Source organism: Diabrotica virgifera, chromosome 4, assembly GCF_917563875.1.
Source record: "Diabrotica virgifera virgifera chromosome 4, PGI_DIABVI_V3a".
Classification (NCBI taxonomy): domain Eukaryota; kingdom Metazoa; phylum Arthropoda; class Insecta; order Coleoptera; family Chrysomelidae; genus Diabrotica; species Diabrotica virgifera.
This window is the reverse complement of record NC_065446.1, coordinates 156,523,313-156,541,869: the sequence shown is the minus strand read 5'-3', so window position 1 is coordinate 156,541,869 and position 18,557 is coordinate 156,523,313. Positions and strand designations below refer to the sequence as shown.

Here is an 18,557-nt window from a genome sequence, read left to right as displayed (position 1 = left end):
ATACCCGATCAATATCGACAATGGCCTGTTGAATTAGTCATTGTCGACAATGGCCGGATATTAACGTTATTGTCCATAGAATCTGAACATTGATGATAATTTTAAATTCTTGATAACATTTCCATCATTGTCCGGTCAATGTCAACAATATCCGTTGTTAACCGGTCAATGTTGAAATTTAGACTAAAAGATAGGTTATGTTAATTATTTGCTTCATTTCTGTGCTCGTGCTAAAATTATTCGTAGTAAATTTATGTAAAAAGTGTTACAAAATACCATGATTCACTATCTTCTCAAAATAAAAATGATTAGCCTTCAAAAGGTATCTTTTATAAAAAATAATAGGACATCATACCTAATTTTATTTATTTATCAACATTGGCCATTTGTTTTTGACCACTGTCGTTATTGACCGGTTATTGATGAAAACTCTAATTTTAGGTTATGTTTCCACAACATTGACCAATAGCTAATGTTATTGTCGTTAATGGCCGGGCATTGTCGTTAATAACCAGGGGAAATGGACATTCACGACAATGCCCGGTCTTTAGCGTCAATGGCCAATTTACCTCATTGTCCGTAACATATATTATAAACGGAACTGTGGCGAATAATAATTACTATTGTAGTTTATATTTATTAACGTAACGGCGATGCCGACATAACGTTGGAGTAAGTCGCGATTTTATCGTAAAAAGTTTTGGATTACGCCCGGTTTCATAATCAAATTAAAGTGAACTTTAACTAAAGTTCACTTTAAAGTTGACATTTATTCATGTGAATTTCATTGATAAAGGTACCAACTTAAAATTTTAAGTCCACTTTAACTGATTATGAAACCGAGCGTTAGTCACCGATTGTGGATTGTAAATATAATGTAACTGAATTAAAATTCAGTTTATTTGATAAGGACCAAAGAAGCAATTTACTTACCTATCCTTCTGCTACAGAAAGAGAGTGGAACACTTAAAATTTATGGGTAGCTGTATTGACTGCCAGATTAAAAGTGACGAGGAAATTTCGATCAAAATACTGACCGAACTTCTAAGAGTATTGAAGTACTAAGTCTAGTCCGCTTTGTTTTATTGATGTGAAGTCAGGACAATAAAAATAAAAATCTTAATACATTAGAAGCGTTCGAGTTGTGTTGTTATCGTAATATGATCAGAATCTCTTGGACAGCACACGAGATTAAAATATCGCTTAGTTCGATTGATCATCATCATCATCATCATCATCACACAGCCAAATTTGTCCACTGTCGGACATAGGCCTCCTCAAGATGTCTCCACCCCTCTCTGTCCTGGGCAGCTGCAATCCAGTTTGTCGCTATTCTCTCTATATCGTCGGTCCATCTGGTAGGTGGTCTTCCACGACTTCGTTTGTCCGCCCTTGGCCACCACTCTAAGATTTTCCTTGTCCATCTGTTGTCTCTTTGTCTTGCGACGTGTCCTGACCATTTCCACTTCAACTTCGTAATGCGCTTTATGATCTCTTCCACTCCAGTTCTTCGCCGTAACTCATCATTTCGTATTCTGTCTCTCAGAGTTAGGCCAAGCATGGATCTTTCCATTTTTCGTTGTGCTACTTGTAGGATGTTTTAGTCAATGTCAGTGTTTCAGCTCCATAAGTAAGCACCATAAGATTGATCATTCAGGGGAAATCGAAGGAAACCGATGGATCAGAAGAAAGAAACTATCCTGGCTGCGCAACATTAGACAATGGAAAGGTCAAAATTTCGAAGAATTGTTTTTATTTGCGTATTTTCAAAGTGCGTGCATGAAAAGAGCAAGCTGTTTGTTTTTCAAGCCAGTTTTCCCGTCAACACACATTTCAGCGATTTGTCGGGGTCAATACACGCCAGAACAGTACAGTATCTACGTTGAAATCCCTCGCACGATCAACATTTACTCACTGATTGTCTGAGTATCGACTGCCACTTTCAAACCGCATGCACGTGGCGGCGTAAAAAACTGGCGTGCTCTCGGTCCACGCAGCTAGTAAGTAGAGTTCGGTGCCGACCACCGAACAAGTAACACGCGTGCGAGCGGAGCGGAGCAGCAGCAGAGAAGAGAAGCCAACGAGAAGTGGGGATAGCTCGGCTGTGGACTTTTTAGTCCAATCTTGAATGTAAGCAAGATAGCAGTTGAGCGTTTTCACTCTCTCTGAGGCGAGAAGACGACGAGGAGCCAACGGTGGAAGAAGTTGTACGACTAGCAGGAATTTTCATTCCATCACGAATGTAAGCGTGATAGCGAAATCGTGCACTTCTAAGCCTTAGGCAAGAAGGAGAGGCAAAGGCCGATCGACTGGATGTGGTGAAACTTAGGGAATTTGATTTTATTGGATTCTCTGAGACGCCACAGCTAGAGATCGGTTAGCAGAAGAAGCAAAGCGGGCTCGACGGGAGCCCGCTACGGGATTTTTACTGTGCCTCCGTAAGGGTAGACAATGCAAGGTGTAGTTCTATGGAATCTACATCGGGCAGCCCCGGCCCCTAGGTCAGTAAAAACGAGAACATCAAGAGGATCCCGTACCCAGTTCTGTCTGGGTACGTGAACAACCGCGATAGGGGTAGGGAAACCAACCCTGAAGCCGAGCTGGCGTCGGGCCAGTCGGCGGAAAAAAAGGTTCGCCAAGATTAGGGATTCTCCCCCCCCCCCCCAGACGATTGATCGAGCTAAGTCTCGATCACCCCCCCCCTATGGCCACTCCGCCAACACATGAAGATCCACGCAAAGTGGATCTTAGACTTTTACAGGAACAACAAACCGATGAAAGCGAAGAGGAAACCGAAGAAGATACCGAGATGAAATCCGAGGATATGGAAAGCGAGGCAGATAGAAAAAACCAGATAGAGGAAGCCATCCGACGGGCAAAAGAGATTCATCAAGATATTGAAAAAGCACAGGCAGAGCGATTAATGAAAGACTTGAGATGGACAAAAGACCAGCTTGCGAATCAAGTGAAGGAAAAGGACGAAGAAATAGCCCGACAAAAGACCGAAAGAGCGGAACTACAAGAATCGATGAGAAGGACGAAAGAACAGCTAGCGAAGAAAATGAAGGAAAAGGACGAAGAAATAGCCCGACAAAAGACCGAAAGAGCGGAACTACAAGAATCAATGATCAAGATGAAGAGCCAGATGAACGAACTGACCAAAGAGCTACGTGAAGCCCAGAAAAACCTGATGCTAGAACGCCAACAACAGGCAAAGCCCATACCGAAGGTAGAAAATAACCCAGCGACCGATAAGCCACTGCCGATTAAAAAACCAAGGACAAAAGAAGACTTCCCACCACTGTCACGACGATTAAGCACAGATGGTGAGACGCCTGCCTTGGGGCGATCTGACGATTCAGAGACAGAGGACATGGTAACAAACGAAGATACCACCGTGCTGCCCGAAGAACAGGCAACACCTCACAGACAGCCGCCTGTAATTAAATTACAGAGCGTGAATGAGACAGGGGCTATCCTCACCATAGCCCAAAGACTAAAAGTCTATACGACTAACAAAATCTCCAGAAGCGGTAAAGAAACACTCATCCAGGCGAAAAACCTAGAAGATTACAAGAAAATGGTGAGGGTAATAGAAGAATACGCAAAGGCACACAAGGACAAAAGGCTGCAATGGGTAGCCTTCCCAGTAGACGAGGATAAAAAACCCAAAGTGGTTTTAAAAGGATTGCCCTCAAATACCACCGAGGAGGAAATCCAAGAAGAGATGGAAGCAAGACACCAAATAGTCTGCCAAGCAGCCAAGAATATGACCACAAGAGTCGGTCCCAAAAGGCAGTTACCGATGTTCGTACTGACTCTGAATCGTGAGGACGTAGAAAAGGCTAAGCTGATCACCAATCTGTGTCACATGAAGATAAAGGTAGTAGACCTAAGAAAAGCGACAGAGCCAACGCAGTGCTTCAACTGCCAAGGCTTCCACCATGCGCAGAACGCGTGTCACAAACACCCCAAATGCGGAGAAGACCACCACACGAAAACCTGTAAAAGACCCAGGGAAACAAAGGCAACCTGCGCAAACTGCAAAGGAAGTCACCCCGCAAGCTACAGAGGATGCCCGAGAAGTCCAACCTGGTATAGACCACCACAACAGAGGCCACAACAACAGATCTACAGACGACAACAGGCAAACGGAGTCTCCTATGCCAAAGTCACGCAGGGCGAAAACCAACAAGCCACCACAGCGATCCTCCCAAACGAAGAATACCTGGTCAAACTAGTCACCAACATAGTGACCAAGGTAGTCCAGGAAACCATCCAAGATACCAGACAGATGATCAGGTAAAACCACAATACAATTAAAAAAATCATAAAAAAGGCGTAAGCCACCAAAAAAATCACACAAAATAAAAAAACCAACATAAAATTAGAGCGTCAAGCCATTGGACGGAGCCCATTAGGACTCGGTACAATGGCTTGGAGCCCAAGCAAGCAATTTTAGTTCCCGCGGATAAGTAAATAAGAGGATAAAAGGCTTAGAGCGCTTAACGCTGGCCTAGTTTTTGCATTCGATTAGGGTAACACATTGGAATCCTATTACCCAGGGTTCCATTGTGAAGAGCATTTGGCTGATAGTTGTGCCCCTATCGCGCATAAGCGTGCTATAGGGGGGAAAGGGATGGCCTGGGGCATTGGAGCGAGGTGGGGTGATCCCTGTATTTATACTCTGGCCAAAACACCTCGCCCCAATGAATTGTTACACCCGAATGTCCTTTTTTTCGAAAGGGTGAACATCTCCCATGGGTCGGGTTGAATCAAATTGCTTGCTTGCTTGTCCACGCAGCTGGAAAGTCACTTGCAAGCAGCTTGCAGGCCGCGGCTAAGCTCGAGTATGCAATGAATAAATTCAACTCACTTTACTTGTTGTACTGCTGAACCGCCAGCGATCGCGCACAGCGTGCAGGTTGCTTGAAAAGACGCAAATGTGCATCGAACCTAAGAAGCATCGTTTTATCTGTTGTGCTTTTACAGTTTTAAATAGATATTTTAATAAAACTAAAACGTAAATTACATTTGCTAAATTACAGTATTACTGAACTAAAAATAGATCATATTTTTGTTAATTATTGTTGTTTACAACAACAACTGTAATCTACAATTTGAAATATAAATAAGCCTATTTGCGAGGAATGATTATCTTTGAACATACTTTTATTAGGTAAATTCCAACTTCTTATAGGTCAACTGGAGGTCGTCGCTAATTACGAATGACAATAATTATGGTTTATTCCACCAACATACGACTGTTTTGGATTATCGCGACAACGAATATTTCAGTGTGCAACATAAGAAGTACGAAAGTAAATGACTCTAATAATTATTCCAATAAACTGCAATGTAATTTGAAATTTATTTTCGTTCTTCATATGTTGCACAATAAAATATTCGTTGTCGAAATAATCCAACACAGTCGTATATTCGTGGCATAGGGTATATTCTATTAGACTACTGTCTTCCTTTTTTTTGTTGAATTTTGAAACGTGTATTTCTGACATAATTTGTATTTGAGAAAAGAAGACGAAAAAAGTTTAATAATAAACAATTGCAATTTAGGGTCTCAAACCCAATTTTTGGTCTCTTTAAGAGTTTTATTTTTAATGTTATTTTTAAATCTATTAAAATAAAACTTTGAATTGTTAATTGCAATTTAATTTGAGTTCAAGAAGAAATACATATACATAGGACAATAACCTTGCGGAAATAGAAAGCGCGGCATCGCAGAATATATTACAAATTCCTGTAGGTTTAAGTAACAATGTAGGAAGATTATGTATACTGAATTCACTCAGCCGAAACACAATTGTCTAGTGACGTTGATAATTTCTTTTTTGGAAAGTTAGGCTGCTAGACGTGACTGGAAATTACTACACAACCAAACATATCTGCTCATAGCCAATATTATTAATAGTAAACAGACATAAATAACATAAACCTTACGCCAATCAATAATTATTTATTCACACCATTATAATATATTGATAACAAATGAGAAAATTATTTATTGTTCAAAATAAAAATATTTTGTAGAAATAAATTCCACAAAATTTTATGGGTTTAGTATATCTATACTTACGGTAGCTACTTTGAATAACATTTAGATTTTATTTACCTAATGTTTTATTATCAAGGTCAAAAGTTATTTCTGTATAAAATTGCATATAGTCCATTCTTTCACGGTTTTTGCTCTAAATTTTAAAGAACCGCTTGGATTGACATGAAATTTGGCATACGCATAGCTTATATGTCAAAGAAAAAAAGTGATATTGTGCCGACGTGTGCTTTTTCCCTGGGGGTGACTTTCACCCCCTCTTGTTGGTGAAAAAATATATGTCCAAAACAACTCCGGAAATGGGTAAACTGACTAATTTTAAGTAACTTTTGTTCTATAGAGCTTTTTCGCCAAGTCAACACTTTTCGAGTTATTTGCGAGTGAATATGTTCATTTTTCAACAAAATAACCACATTTTTAGACGATTTTTCGCAAATAACTCAAAAAGTAAGTATTTTGTCGAAAAAACCGTTCTTAGCAAAAATATAGCCTATAAAAAAGTAAAAAAAAAATGGTGTACGCGTTAGGTCTCTGGATCTCGCAGAACCAGAGTTATAGCCAATGAAATATAGATTCATATTCACCAAATTTCAAATAGAATATTTCGACGTGAAATATCCAAAAAATTAAGCACTTTTTGGGGAAAACCCATTTTAACTTTTTTAAAGTGTTTAAAAAAAGCTTTATTTTTGTTTTTACGAAAAGTTTCTAGCATTAAATTTAAGCAAGTTACGCTCAAAATAAAGTTGGTCCCTTTTGTTTTTGCAAAAGAAAATCGGGAAGACCACTCCCTAATTAGCAACTTAAATGAAATTAATCGTTGCCGCTCCATAAATTATTTTACTTATATTGTGTTTATATGATCTGTAAGTTTCATCGATTCAAAGTGTTTATTTTTGAAAAAATTTGGTTTCAAAGTAAAATTTTTAAAAATTTAAATTTTGAAAAATATGCTTTTTTTCAAAATAACTTAAAAATTGTTAGAGATACCAAAATTCTCGAAATACAAAAAAAAGTCAGATTTGCTTTTCTGAATATCATGTATTTTTTTGTTTTTCTGTTAGACAAAAATTGATCAAGATTTGGTGTTTCTAAATTTGCATACATTCGTGATCAGTGACTCGTTCAACCCCTTTTAACTACAGCTGTTTCAATAATAAGGACTTTGAACCGATGAAACTTACAGATCATATAAACAATATATACACGAGTCAAGAAACTTGTGAAGTCGTTACGATTAAGTTCATTTAAGATAATAATTAAGGGGTGATTTTCTCGATTTTTTTACCAAAACCAAAAGGGACTAACTTTATTTTGAGCGTAAATTGTTTAATTTTGATGCTAGAAATTTTTTTTATAAAACAAAAATAAAGCATTTTTTAAACACTTTAAATAAGTTGTAATGAGTTTTCCCCGAAAGGTGCTTCATTTTTGGTTATTTCACGTTAAAGTATTCCACTTGGAATTTGACGAATATGAACCTATATTTCATTAGCTATGACTCTGCTTCTACTAAATAAAAAACGTGATATATTCACTATTTTTTTAAATTTTTTATAGGCTATATTTTTGCTAAGAATGCTTTATCGACAAAATACTTAGAATTTGAGTTATTTGCGAAAAACCGTCTAAAAGCGTGGTTATTTTGTTGAAAAAATGAACATATTCACATGCCAAATAACTCGAAAAGTATTGACTTAGTGAAAAAACTCTATAGAACAAAAGTTACTTTAAATTAGCCAGTTTACCCATTTCCTGAATTTGTTTGGACGAATATTTTTTAACCCCCAAGAGGGGGTGAAAACCACCCCCAGGGCTAAAGCACATATCGGCACAATATCACTTTTTTTCTTTGACTTGTTAGCTGTGTGTATGCCAAATTTCATGTCAATCCAAGCGGTTTTTTAAAATTTAAAGGTTTTGCAATATTTTACCGTTAATGAATGGACTAATAGATATATTCTCCTAAATGTTATCTTCTACCAAGCGGCGACGGCATAAGAAAGATTTCAAAACCTTGCGGAACAGTTTTTAAAAAATTTAACTATTAAACTTCAGTTCGGCATAGTCAGTGATGAGCGTGCTAATAACCGGCAAAATAACGCAAACGATGGAAAATATTAAGTTGTGAAATAAAAGGAAATGAAACTAGTAGGGATGGAAAAGTTAGCGATGAATACATATAAATGTACAGTGGAACTCCGACAAGTCGGCCCCCGATAACCCGGAAGTCCGGCTAACCCGGACCGATTTTCATCAGATAAACATTTTAATTTTCAGTACATTTGTATTTCGACGACACCCGATTTGGGCGTCGAAACGTTAATAAAATTATTTTTCAATTTAATTGTGGCTTATTTTCCATCAAAATAGTTAATTATTAGATAAACATTTCAACAATAAAAATGTACCTATGTAATATAATATTTAAGAGATAATTTGTATTTGTGTAATTTGAACTATGCAATAGTAAAAATGACTCATGGCACACGCCGGCAGAAACAACAGGCACCTGTCTGCAGTATTCCTTTAAATATTTATTTCAAACTGTCTTAGCATTGTTTAAAAAATACTAAAAGACAATTAAAAAAATTATTTTTCAAACAATGGTCTTTAGTTTCACTGTTCTTAAATAACATAACATCGTTCCGATTGTGGTGACTGTATTGTGTGTATTACAGTCCTGTATTGTTCGCTTCCGTTTGCTTACGTTTGTGTTTGCGTGTTTTTAGTAATTTGGATATGTGTAGGTACGGGGCATATTTATATATATTTCATGTTATTTCAATTCTAACGGAGTTGATCTGTAAGTATACCGTGTTTTATTAATATTTACCATATTCTCCGTCTAACCCGGATCGGCCGCGGTCCCGATTATCCGAGTTATCGAGGTTCCACTGTACATTCTATATAGTGTTTCCCACCTTTAGACGTATTAGAGGAGTATGTCAACTAAAATTGTCACAGTGGCAGTTGCCAAACTCGTCCGATACGTCTAAAGGTGGGAAAGAACAAATAGAATGTAAATTTATAGGTTTTTATCGCTAAATTTTCCAACTCTGCTGAGTTTCATTCCTTCTTATCTCACAACTTAATATGTTTTCCATCTTTTGCGTTATTTTGCCGGTTATTAGCGCGCTTATCACTGTACATAATATATGTTATAGTCGAAGGTCTATATGCAGTCTCGTCCCGGCAGCATATTTACAGATGCTAGCGTGTGTACACACCAGGGTGTTGAAATCAGTTAGGGTTTGGAAAAACTGTACATTTACAGATGCTAGCGTGTGTTGACACCAGGGTGTTGAAATCAGTTAGGGTTTGGAAAAACGGTACATTTACAGATACTAGCGTGTGTTGACACCAGGGTGTTGAAATCAGTTAGGGTTTGGAAAAACAGTACGTTTACAAATACTAACAGATTAGGACACTAGAGTGTTGAAACCAGCTAGCTTTTGTTGGGCTATTAACACTGCTTTTAAATGCTACTGGCATGGCGGCTGTCGCGTTGCTGTTTTGCGAAAAAATATTGGGAGAATATATATATATATATATATATATATATATATATATAATATATATATATATATATATATATATATATATATATATATATATATATAATATATATATATATATATATATATATATATATATATATATATATATATAATATATATATATATATTATATATATATATATATATATATATATATATATATATATATATATATATATATATATATATATATATATATTATATATATATATATATATATATATATATATATATATATATATATATATACAGGGTGCGCCAAACCTCTGGTCTTCTTTGATTACGGCTAAACTATGAGATATACAAAAAAATGTTTAAAACAAAACTAATGTGTATCAAAGAGGTCTATAATTTAAAATTATTTTCAATTATACAGGGTGAGTCAGAACGACGGTATGAACCAAAGTTGTATTTTTTTAAATGGAACACCCTGTATATTAAATCATTTTTAAATATATTAATTAAAAATATGAAAAATTTGTATAAGGTCTTATAGGCCTAAAGTTAATAATTTTCGAAATATTTACATTTTTATTGAGAAAAATGGTAATATTTATAAGGTTGTGGATTATGTTTCCAAGGAAATAAAAATTTAGGTGATAGGTCAAAGTTTTTAAAATATAATGTTATTTTTAAAAAATTTAATATTTTTTACTTTCAGCCATAAAATATACAGTGTGATCACTATTTGCAAATACAAAATTTTCTCATTTTTTTTTAAATGGGACACCCTGTATATTAGTTTTGAGTTTTGTAGTAAATATTACAACCTTTCTTTTGGTATAAGGTTGTATGTACCTAGCATGTTTCGTTTTGTAGATATTTTAAAAAAACTATAGATTTTACGTTTTTGCGGATTTTTTATTTAAAAATTTTTTTGCAAAAAAAATAATTATAATCTGGTTTTAGAAACATACACTAAAATATAAAATATGAAAATAAAAACGTAATTAAAGATTAAAATAAATCGTATGCTAGTACAATTCAATTGAATTTGATAACTTTAAATTATTTTACAAAAAATATTTTACCATATTAATGAATACATAAATTAGTTACTAAATTAAATATACAACCAAATTTTAAATCAATCGTAGTAATTCTTCTACCGCAGCAACTTTCCTGTACCAAATTAATTGTTCGTTATATTATATTTACGAGTAAGATCAGTTAATAACTTTTTAATTTACCTACATCTTGAGAACGTATAAAGTATGCTTTGAAACAAATGAACGTTATGGAAGTATATTAAGAAGTAAATAGTATCTATGTACCTACTCGTGTCAAAAAAGCTGGTAATAATTTCTAATGGTTTCGCCCAAAACAAATGTCATATCCAAAAATTTTTCGGTTAAAAAATTAAAATATAAAAAATTGTTACAAAAATTTCAACTACAAAAGTATTACCAGTTTTTGTGACACCAGTAAATACTATTTATATTAATAAATAATTTGGCTGATACATTTAACATTCATTTGTTTCAAAGCATACTTTATATTAATTTTTATATTCTCAAGATGTATGTAAGTAAATTTAAAAGGTAAATTAAAAGTTTAACTAAATACAATTTAACTAACAATTAATTTGGTACAGGAAAGTTGCTGTATTAGAAAAATTACTACGATTGATTTAAAATTTGGTTGTTTATTTAATTTAGTAACTAATTTATGCATTCATTAATATGGTAAAATATTTTATGTAAAATAATTTAATGTTATTAAATTCAATTGAATTGTACTAGCATACGATTTATTTTAATATTTAATTACGTTTTTATTTTCATATTTTATATTTTAGTGTATGTTTCTAAAACCAGATTATAATTATTTTTTTGCAAAAAAATTTTTAAATAAAAAATCCGCAAAAACGTAAAATCTATAGTTTTTTTTAAAATATCTACAAAACGAAACATGCTAGGTACATACAACTTTATACCAAAAGAAAGGTTGTAATATTTACTACAAAACTCAAAATTAATATATGGGGTGTCCCATTTAAAAAAAATGAGAAAATTTTGTATTTGCAAATAGTGATCACACTGTATATTTTATGGCTAAAAGTAAAAAATATTAAATTATTTAAAAATAGCACTATATTTTAAAAACTTTGACCTGTCACCTAAATTTTTATTTCCTTGGAAACATAATCCACAGCCCTATAAATATTACCATTTTTCTCAATAAAAATGTAAATATTTCGAAAATTATTAACTTTAGGCCTATAAGACCTTATACAAATTTTTCATATTTTTACATAATATATTTAAAAATGATTTAATATACAGGGTGTTCCATTTAAAATAATAAAACTTTGGTTCATACCGTCGTTCTGACTCACCCTGTATAATTGAAAATAATTTTAAATTATAGACCTCTTTGATAAACATTAGTTTTGTTATAAACATTTTTTTGTATATCTCATAGTTTAGCCGTAATCAAAGAAGACCAGAGGTTTGGCGCACCCTGTATATATATATATATATATATATATATATATATATACAAAATATGCATAAGATGGAATGCAACCACAGACACGTGTTTCTGACTTATTAGTCGTCATCAGTATGGTATAGCCAAACAGGAGCAACGCAACCAATTTGTGGCTGTAATGTTAGAAGACCCTCAGGATTCGAGAGCAACAACTAACACATAACACATCCACGGAGGAAGCTACAGCTACCTGAGGAAAGTAATGCCAAACGTTTAAAACGTTTTAAAATCAAACAAGGAGAGGTTAACGCGAGTTAATAGATATCGGCATGGCTCGCAACAATGAAAATACAAAATATGCATAAGATGGAATGCAACCACAGACACGTGTTTCTGACTTATTAGTCGTCATCAGTATGGTATAGCCAAACAGGAGCAACGCAACCAATTTGTGGCTGTAATGTTAGAAGACCCTCAGGATTCGAGAGCAACAACTAACACATCCACGGAGGAAGCTACAGCTACCTGAGGAAAGTAATGCCAAACGTTTAAAACGTTTTAAAATCAAACAAGGAGAGGTTAACGCGAGTTAATAGATATCGGCATGACTCGCAACAATGAAAATACAAAATATGCATAAGATGGAATGCAACCACAGACACGTGTTTCTGACTTATTAGTCGTCATCAGTATGGTATAGCCAAACAGGAGCAACGCAACCAATTTGTGGCTGTAATGTTAGAAGACCCTCAGGATTCGAGAGCAACAACTAACACATCCACGGAGGAAGCTACAGCTACCTGAGGAAAGTAATGCCAAACGTTTAAAACGTTTTAAAATCAAACAAGGAGAGGTTAACGCGAGTTAATAGATATCGGCATGGCTCGCAACAATGAAAATACAAAATATGCATAAGATGGAATGCAACCACAGACACGTGTTTCTGACTTATTAGTCGTCATCAGTATGGTATAGCCAAACAGGAGCAACGCAACCAATTTGTGGCTGTAATGTTAGAAGACCCTCAGGATTCGAGAGCAACAACTAACACATCCACGGAGGAAGCTACAGCTACCTGAGGAAAGTAATGCCAAACGTTTAAAACGTTTTAAAATCAAACAAGGAGAGGTTAACGCGAGTTAATAGATATCGGCATGGCTCGCAACAATGAAAATACAAAATATGCATAAGATGGAATGCAACCACAGATGCATTACTTTCCTCAGGTAGCTGTAGCTTCCTCCGTGGATGTGTTAGTTGTTGCTCTCGAATCCTGAGGGTCTTCTAACATTACAGCCACAAATTGGTTGCGTTGCTCCTGTTTGGCTATACCATACTGATGACGACTAATAAGTCAGAAACACGTGTCTGTGGTTGCATTCCATCTTATGCATATTTTGTATTTTCATTGTTGCGAGCCATGCCGATATCTATTAACTCGCGTTAACCTCTCCTTGTTTATATATATATATATATATATATATATATATATATATATATATATATATATATATATATATATATATTGTTATATTTCTATTTGATATGAAAATTAAATTTTGATAATTATAAACAGAATTCAATTTAATATAAAATATTTTCAATTTTCTCAACCACGGGCATATAAATTTAGAACAACCTGTATACAACAAATTGTTATATGTAATTTTAAGAAGTGATTAGAAGAAGCTTACGAAACTCGGGACAATGCGCCGAGAATAAACAAAGTGAATGGCGCGTACCATTATCGTTTTTCGCGGAAGGTTCGATCATTAGCCTATGCTAAATAAGACTCAGTTGAAATAGATAATAGGTCATTATCGTTGTTCGCGGAAGGTTCGATCATTAGCCTATGCTAAATAAGACACAGTTGAAGTAGATAATAGGTCATTAAATTTTGTAAATAGTAGAAAGTAATTTTAGAATGGGAATTAACTATTTTTTTTTGAAATCCATTAAGCATATTTAGAAAGATTAAAAATTGGTTTTGAGGAATACTGCGAATGAGAGTTGGTGGTGGAAGGTTGATTTGTGAATCTGGAAGGGATATTTAGAAAGTAGGGGAATGAATGAAAAATAGAGGGCAGAATGTTTTGAGCTGTCGAGAAGTGAAGTCGAGTAGTAGACGGTAGTGTACGGAGAGTGAGAAAGCCGATGTAGTTCCGTGAGTGTGGAGATCTATCGTGGAACGAGAGGTAGGCCAGGTTGAGAGTAAAGAACCTCCTTGAGCCAAGAGTGTCCCGGTAGCTGATTGCAGTTTCGAAAAAGGTAGAACACGGCATCACGACAGAAGCAGGAACGAGAGCTATACGAGCTAGTTTTCAAAGGAGAACATTACTGAAAGCCAGGACGAGGTTTTGATCGCAGCCAAGGATAGCAGGAAACGGGTCTTGTGTGAAGACATTCTCAGTTCACGAGAAAAAGGTCAGTCTCATTTGTTTTGACATGAATGTATGGGTTTTTCGTATTAAATACCACATTAAAAATTGAAGAACATAATAATAATATCAGAAAAGCTTCATCAAACTTAAACAGAATTGTTGCTAATAAATCCTAATAGTTAAATGTTAATAAAAACTTTCAATTGGAAACCAAAAGGAAATAAGATTCCCATTTGTAAATGTTATGTTTAAGAATAATAAGATCTAGCAAATATTAAGCAGTGATTGCCATTTAAATAAAATAAACAATAATTTGATTATAATTGTAACCCATATGTGTGTATTATTTTACTTTTTTCTTTCCTATCCCGATTAGGAACCATTGAGAAATATTTAGAAGCCACGAAAGTAAGTAATTAATTTTATAATTCGCCCTGAGATTGAAAACATATTGATATGTGATCTGGTTAATTAATTAGATTATTATTAATGCATTGATTAAATTAAATGACATATAAGAATATTATCTCATATCAATAATCAAGATCACATCAATATATATATATATATATATATATATATATATATATATATATATATATATATATATATATATATATATATATATATATATATATATATATATATATATATACAGTTTACGTAAAAGAGTATAAAGAATTACACTTTTATCATTATTACTTAACTTTGTTATTATTAATAGTATATTATTCAACGAGCATGTAATGATGGATGATGGCTACTATACCCTATTCCACGAACATACGCCTGTTTTGGATTACTTCGACAACGAATATTTTACTGTGCAAAATAAGAAAAACGAAAATAAATTGCAAATTACATTGTTGTTTATTGGAATAATTATTAGCGCCATTTACTTTCGTACTTCTTATGTTGCACAGTAAAATATTCGTTGTCGAAGTAATCCAAAACAGGCGTATGTTCGTGGAATGGCCCATACTAGTACTAGGTACTCACGATGATGAAGTTTGCGATACGAGCCGAAGGCGAGAGTCGTAATTGATCAGAATGAGTAATAGCCATTGCATGAGAGTAGAATACTATACTTTTTCTACGACCTATTTTATTTTAATTAGTAAAAAAATAATATTATCAACTACTCGAGATTAAAATTATAATATACAAAAATAAATGTTGTCAAGTAAATAAATTCAAGTTCTATTCGTTTCCTAAAATTTACCTAAGACACAAATTTGCACATATTGTCAATGTAATAAATAGGGCATGACTATTATTGGTGGCCGTATTTTATAAAGTTTTAATGTACGTTTTTAAATTTAACTACATAATGAAATATAATAATATAACTATATGTTATAATATATATTTAACACAGTATAACTTTATTAAATAAACAACATAGGTACCTATAAGTTATAAATTCCAATAAACACAGCAAATGCGCTAATTTCACTGTTAAAATGATAAACGTCTAAATTTATACATAGTAAACAAGGTATAAACGTAAAAGTATACTGACCCATTGTTACAGTTAAAATTCCTTTTTGAAGTTAACTATTGATTTAAATTACAATAATTGTATATCCCATTCCACGAATATACGACCCTCTTGGATTATCGTGACATCGAATATTTTACTGTGCAAAATATGAAGAACGAAAGTAAATTGCAAATTATGTTGTTGTTTATTCGAGTAATTATTAGGGCAAAATACTTTCGTACTTATGTTGCACACTAAAATATTCGTTGTCGCGATAATCCAAAACAGTCGTATATTCGTGGAATACACCATATTAAATAAACCTGTTTAAGTAATTTCATCTGCGGTTTATATACAAATAATATACTAAAAGTGGCATGCACTACTTGAACCCTTGTATATAAATCGCAGATAAAATTACTTAAACATGTTTATTAATACAATAATTATTTCAATTTATATCAATAATTAACTTCAAAAATAATTTTTAACTGTTACAATGGGTCAGTACACGGTTCTTAGACATTACTACGGTAGCCTAAATCGACTAACCAATGAACATTAAGGGTGAGATTACGTCACGAGAGTTTACTGTCATTTGAATCGTAATATGATTTTTTTCGAATCCTGAGGAAACCAAGTATTTTAGGAAAATTTAAACGCAGGATGCAAGATTACATTATTACCGAGGGCGGAAAGCCCCTTAGAATAAACAAGCATATTCTATTGAATGAAATATTTGAAATTAAATATCACACTTCTCTTTTATTTTCAGCCCTGTAACTTATTAAAATAAACATTATAGAAGTTTTCAGGGACTTTCAGCCCTCGGTAATAATGTAGTCTTTCATTCTGAGTTTAAATTTTTCAAAAATATTTATTAGTTTTCTCAGGATTCGAAAAAAATGAATACAATTAAAACACATTGGGAATTTTGACATGCGTCAAGGTTTTGCATTAACTCAATGTAAAATTCTGAACTGTTGAATTCCAGCTTCCCTAATAATTATTTTACATCAAAAGACATTAGAAACTATTTGAAGAGGATTGAAATCTGTATTGGAAATAACTGTTAAAATTGGTCTACGTAATTAAACATATTCCAAAATTTTGTAAAAATGTAATACATTTTAGTTTTCAGCCCAAACTTAGGCCACACACAATGCAATAATCTTCACATTTTTGAACTGTCAATATTTTTATTTTATCATCTATTGTTTAAAAACAATACAGTTGATAAGATACCCTCAGTTGCGGAGAAAGGATTAATAATAAAGATTTTTTTATTCAGTCAATGGTGTGAGCACTGTCAGTTAAATAGTAACGTGTGGCCTTACTTTTACACGCATACCTATTGTGGCAAATGTATCATATTTTTCAAAATTTTGGAATGCATTTAAATCGTAGAACAATTTTAACTTTTGATTTGAATACAGATTTTAATTCTCTACAAGTATTATCTCATGACTTTTGATGTAGAATAATTAGGGAAGCAGGAATTCAACAATTCAGAATTTTACATTGAGTTTCCTATGGCCCTTTTTACGATTCACCACCCGGTATAAGATAAAATGTGTACTATTTGTCTTATTATTTCATAATAACACAAATAATACACATATATACACAATAACACACATTCAATGATCGAAAATAATTTAAAAATATGGGAATGTAAACTCTTGTGACGTAAGGTCAAAAATATAAGTCTCCCCACCACCGTCGGACAAGACAACCGTAATAAAGTCTAATAACCGTGGGGTCAGTATACATTTTATGTAGGAATTTTGACGTTTATCATTTTTAGTGACAATGACATTAGCGCATTGCTGTGTTTATTGGAATTTTTAACTTATATATATATATACTTATTGTGTTTATTTAATAAAGTTATATTGTGTTAAATATATTATAACATATAGTTATATTATTATATTATATTATGTAGTTAAATTTAAAAACGTACATTACAACTTTATAAAATATGTCCACCGATCATAGCCATTTCTTTTTATTACATTGACAAGATTTTATGTAAAAATGTGTGCTTAAATCCCGGGAGTAGTCGCGCTCACTTCTGTAACGTGAATGGTCGCGTGTTAGATTCTATTTCAAAATAAGAATTTAAATACGAATTTACAACAAATTTTTATTTTATAGTATTTTTATTTACTTGTTATGTTAGAAATATTATTTCTAACAATTATTAAAGCTAATTGGCTCTCCCCAAAGCCAAATATTCCACAAAAAGAAGAAGAAGAGGAAAAAAGAAAAAGAAAAAAATTCCTACGCATTAATACACTTTTCCTTGAGACACTTACGAAATTTTTTGAAAATTGCAAAATTTTTCATCAAGTTATCGCGAAAAAGGATAAAATGTGAGATTCTATCTAACGACGCGACTACTGGCGGGTTAAAATTTTCGGAAACTAATAGAACTTGAATTGACTATTTCTAGTTGTATTTTTACAATACATAAGAGAGCGTTTGCTGTTTATTTTAATTTTATAAGGCAACATTTATTTTGTATAGTATAATTTTAATCTCGAGTAGTTGATAATATTATTTTTAACTAATTAAATTAAAACAGGTCGTAGAAAAAGTATAACATTCTACTCTCATGTAATGGC

General features: G+C 33.1%; 1 protein-coding gene across 1 annotated transcript in view; it reads right to left on the bottom strand.

Moving 5' to 3' along the window:
• Window positions 1-18,557, bottom strand: part of LOC114342090 (uncharacterized) — a 117,755-nt gene that overhangs the window by 20,270 nt on the left and 78,928 nt on the right. The gene's annotated exons all lie outside the window — the stretch shown is intronic.